This window comes from Schistocerca serialis, unplaced genomic scaffold (genome assembly GCF_023864345.2).
Source record: "Schistocerca serialis cubense isolate TAMUIC-IGC-003099 unplaced genomic scaffold, iqSchSeri2.2 HiC_scaffold_421, whole genome shotgun sequence".
NCBI classification, from domain to species: Eukaryota; Metazoa; Arthropoda; class Insecta; order Orthoptera; family Acrididae; genus Schistocerca; species Schistocerca serialis.
Window position 1 is genome coordinate 12,501 of NW_026047999.1, and position 5,000 is coordinate 17,500.

General features: G+C 50.9%; 1 non-coding gene across 1 annotated transcript in view; it reads left to right on the forward strand.

Moving 5' to 3' along the window:
- Positions 1-3,826: 3,826 nt before the first annotated feature.
- The window catches only part of LOC126446731 (small subunit ribosomal RNA), a 1,909-nt gene continuing 735 nt past the window's right edge, over positions 3,827-5,000 (forward strand). Inside the window, exon 1 of the ribosomal RNA XR_007583432.1 lies at positions 3,827-5,000. This exon is cut by the window's right edge and continues 735 nt beyond it. This is a non-coding gene — a ribosomal RNA (small subunit ribosomal RNA).

Consider the following 5,000-nt stretch of genomic DNA (forward strand, 5'->3'; position numbering starts at 1 on the left):
AACCTACGTTGTGCCTTAACCTAACCTACGTTGTGCCTTAACCTAACCTACGTTGTGCCTTAACCTAACCTATGTTGTGCCTTAACCTAACCTATGTTGTGCCTTAACCTAACCTATGTTGTGCCTTAACCTAACCTATGTTGTGCCTTAACCTAACCTATGTTGTGCCTTAACCTAACCTATGTTGTGCCTTAACCTAACCTATGTTGTGCCTTAACCTAACCTATGTTGTGCCTTAACCTAACCTACGTTGTGCCTTAACCTAACCTACGTTGTGCCTTAACCTAACCTACGTTGTGCCTTAACCTAACCTACGTTGTGCCTTAACCTAACCTACGTTGTGCCTTAACCTAACCTACGTTGTGCCTTAACCTAACCTACGTTGTGCCTTAACCTAACCTACGTTGTGCCTTAACCTAACCTACGTTGTGCCTTAACCTAACCTACGTTGTGCCTTAACCTAACCTACGTTGTGCCTTAACCTAACCTACGTTGTGCCTTAACCTAACCTACGTTGTGCCTTAACCTAACCTACGTTGTGCCTTAACCTAACCTACGTTGTGCCTTAACCTAACCTACGTTGTGCCTTAACCTAACCTACGTTGTGCCTTAACCTAACCTACGTTGTGCCTTAACCTAACCTACGTTGTGCCTTAACCTAACCTACGTTGTGCCTTAACCTAACCTACGTTGTGCCTTAACCTAACCTACGTTGTGCCTTAACCTAACCTACGTTGTGCCTTAACCTAACCTACGTTGTGCCTTAACCTAACCTACGTTGTGCCTTAACCTAACCTACGTTGTGCCTTAACCTAACCTACGTTGTGCCTTAACCTAACCTACGTTGTGCCTTAACCTAACCTACGTTGTGCCTTAACCTAACCTACGTTGTGCCTTAACCTAACCTACGTTGTGCCTTAACCTAACCTACGTTGTGCCTTAACCTAACCTACGTTGTGCCTTAACCTAACCTACGTTGTGCCTTAACCTAACCTATGTTGTGCCTTAACCTAACCTATGTTGTGCCTTAACCTAACCTATGTTGTGCCTTAACCTAACCTATGTTGTGCCTTAACCTAACCTATGTTGTGCCTTAACCTAACCTATGTTGTGCCTTAACCTAACCTATGTTGTGCCTTAACCTAACCTATGTTGTGCCTTAACCTAACCTACGTTGTGCCTTAACCTAACCCATATTGTACCTTAACCTAACCCATATTGTACCTTAACCTAACCCATATTGTACCTTAACCTAACCCATATTGTACCTTAACCTAACCCATATTGTACCTTAACGTAACCTAATTTGTGCCTTAACGTAACCTAATTTGTGCCTTAACGTAACCTAATTTGTGCCTTAACGTAACCTAATTTGTGCCTTAACGTAACCTAATTTGTGCCTTAACGTAACCTAATTTGTGCCTTAACGTAACCTAATTTGTGCCTTAACGTAACCTAATTTGTGCCTTAACGTAACCTAATTTGTGCCTTAACGTAACCTAATTTGTGCCTTAACGTAACCTAATTTGTGCCTTAACGTAACCTAATTTGTGCCTTAACGTAACCTAATTTGTGCCTTAACGTAACCTAATTTGTGCCTTAACGTAACCTAATTTGTGCCTTAACGTAACCTAATTTGTGCCTTAACGTAACCTAATTTGTGCCTTAACGTAACCTAATTTGTGCCTTAACGTAACCTAATTTGTGCCTTAACGTAACCTAATTTGTGCCTTAACGTAACCTAATTTGTGCCTTAACGTAACCTAATTTGTGCCTTAACGTAACCTAATTTGTGCCTTAACGTAACCTAATTTGTGCCTTAACGTAACCTAATTTGTGCCTTAACGTAACCTAATTTGTGCCTTAACGTAACCCATGTTGTGCCTTAACGTAACCCATGTTGTGCCTTAACGTAACCCAATTTGTGCCTTAACGTAACCCATGTTGTGCCTTAACCTAACCTATATTGTGCCTCAACCTAACCTATATTGCGCCTTAACCTGACGCACGTTGTCGCTGAACCTGCTCTGTAATTGTTATGCAACTCGTTAAATTAGTGTAGTGTTGCCTAACCGCAACCCTCGCAATATAGTTCGCTATTCGCACTGCCCGGTCCCCTGTGTATCGCGTCATGTTAAACACCTTGCAGGTGTTGCTGACTTTCCACATGCTCCTGCTATACACTGTAATGTGGATAGCAGCAGGACGTACATGCCCCCCCCCCTTCCCCCCTGCCTTCGCAAGCTGGTCGTTGAGAAGTTTGCATGTTCAATGCCCTTCGCATGCCGACGTACTCAGCCTACGTTGTGGTACGGCCTGTCACCTGTCCGCCGATGTACGCAAAACCCACAAACTGTACTGCACATTGGTCCGTATGTACTGAATGATACATCGTGGCACATGTGTGACCGTACGACGACTGCGCCTAGCAACGGCAGACCATACAGTCCAAATATTGTGCACGCAGCTACGTGTCGTCTCCCTATAAGAGCTGGATTGCAGTGTGGTACGCCATTCAGACGTGTGGGAGGAACGGACGCCCTGGATGGCGATCAGCATGAGCAGTCTGTTGATGTAGTGGAGCGTGTATTCGGACGTAGTCGTCTCTTCTCACACACCGTGATAGCATGTTGCACCGCGTTCCACATCTGCGACATCCTGCAGAGGCCGGCTGACAGTCGTTCGCGCAATGGACACCGCATACGTACGGGGGCTACCTTCCACGTGTTCTCGAGGCGTGCACATGTTGTTGCGTCTATGTGGGCAGACGTAGTGTGTTGTGACACCTGACACAGGCATGCAATACTCGTTGCAAATGGCGATGGACGTCTACGTTTGCTGGTGACGTTACGCAAATGAACAACAGGTAACCCGTTGTGGTGCGGTTGTTCTCGCTAGAGGTGAATCAGTGTTGGCGACGATCGGTCGAGCTATTAACCGGTTGTTTCAGGGATACCCACCATGCCCACGAACGTGAAAGGGGACCCACCATGCCCACGAACGCGAAAGGGGATCTGGGTGTGAGGCGATACGCGGCGGTGGCTGGGTGGGACCGTCCCCGGCCGGTGAGGGGGGGCCGCCCGGCGTGCTGGCAGCGCGGTGCGTGGGCGCACGCGCTACAGCCGGCTGGTGGGGGCGGCCAGTGGCAGGCGCGCCGGCCGACGGACGCGGCAGGCGGCGCAGCTGCGCGCCGGCGCCCCCTGCTCGCGGCGCCTTGCGGCCAAAGTAGGTCCTCGCGGGCCCGGTGCGAAGCGCGGTGGCCATCTGCAGTGTGCTGGTCCGATTGAGGACTGTGTGCGCTGAGGATGCGCCGCCGCCCGGCGCTCGGCGCCGCGACGCCGTCTGCTGCTCGGTCGCCCCAGCGGTTCTCGCAGGTGGTTTGTATCGCAGCTGTGCGGACGTGTTGGCGCGTGCGCTGTGCTGGGAGAGTTCGCTTCGGCACCCAAGTGGGGCTTTTGTCCTTCTGTGGCGCTGGCGTTGGAGCTGCCGGTCACCGTAGGTGGCGCGTGTTGTCTCCCGCCGGCAATGCCACGACAGCACGCTCCCGGGCCTCTGTCGGCAGCGGCAAGCTCAGTTGGGAGCACGGGTGGTCGCACCTAAAGCGTCTACTCGCCTAACTCCGGGCGATTGCGCCTCTCTCGAACCCGACCAAGTACTTAGGACGGCGCTGCGCGCCGCCGGGACCTGAGAGGGTTTCGAGGTGTGTTGTGCAGGGGAGCTCAGCCTCCTCCTGTTTGCAGAATAATTGAGCGGACGCTTGCGTGTTCGCGCGGGCCCCCGGGACACACTCCCGGGCGGCCGGCTGCTCAGCTCTAGTTGACGCAGCTCCCTGGTTGATCCTGCCAGTAGTCATATGCTTGTCTCAAAGATTAAGCCATGCATGTCTCAGTACAAGCCGCATTAAGGTGAAACCGCGAATGGCTCATTAAATCAGTTATGGTTCCTTAGATCGTACCCACGTTACTTGGATAACTGTGGTAATTCTAGAGCTAATACATGCAAACAGAGTCCCGACCAGAGATGGAAGGGACGCTTTTATTAGATCAAAACCAATCGGTCGGCTCGTCCGGTCCGTTTGCCTTGGTGACTCTGAATAACTTTGGGCTGATCGCACGGTCCTCGTACCGGCGACGCATCTTTCAAATGTCTGCCTTATCAACTGTCGATGGTAGGTTCTGCGCCTACCATGGTTGTAACGGGTAACGGGGAATCAGGGTTCGATTCCGGAGAGGGAGCCTGAGAAACGGCTACCACATCCAAGGAAGGCAGCAGGCGCGCAAATTACCCACTCCCGGCACGGGGAGGTAGTGACGAAAAATAACGATACGGGACTCATCCGAGGCCCCGTAATCGGAATGAGTACACTTTAAATCCTTTAACGAGTATCTATTGGAGGGCAAGTCTGGTGCCAGCAGCCGCGGTAATTCCAGCTCCAATAGCGTATATTAAAGTTGTTGCGGTTAAAAAGCTCGTAGTTGGATTTGTGTCCCACGCTGTTGGTTCACCGCCCGTCGGTGTTTAACTGGCATGTATCGTGGGACGTCCTGCCGGTGGGGCGAGCCGAAGGCGTGCGACCGCCTCGTGCGTGCTCGTGCGTCCCGAGGCGGACCCCGTTGAAATCCTACCAGGGTGCTCTTTATTGAGTGTCTCGGTGGGCCGGCACGTTTACTTTGAACAAATTAGAGTGCTTAAAGCAGGCAAGCCCGCCTGAATACTGTGTGCATGGAATAATGGAATAGGACCTCGGTTCTATTTTGTTGGTTTTCGGAACCCGAGGTAATGATTAATAGGGACAGGCGGGGGCATTCGTATTGCGACGTTAGAGGTGAAATTCTTGGATCGTCGCAAGACGAACAGAAGCGAAAGCATTTGCCAAGTATGTTTTCATTAATCAAGAACGAAAGTTAGAGGTTCGAAGGCGATCAGATACCGCCCTAGTTCTAACCATAAACGATGCCAGCCAGCGATCCGCCGCAGTTCCTCCGATGACTCGGCGGGCA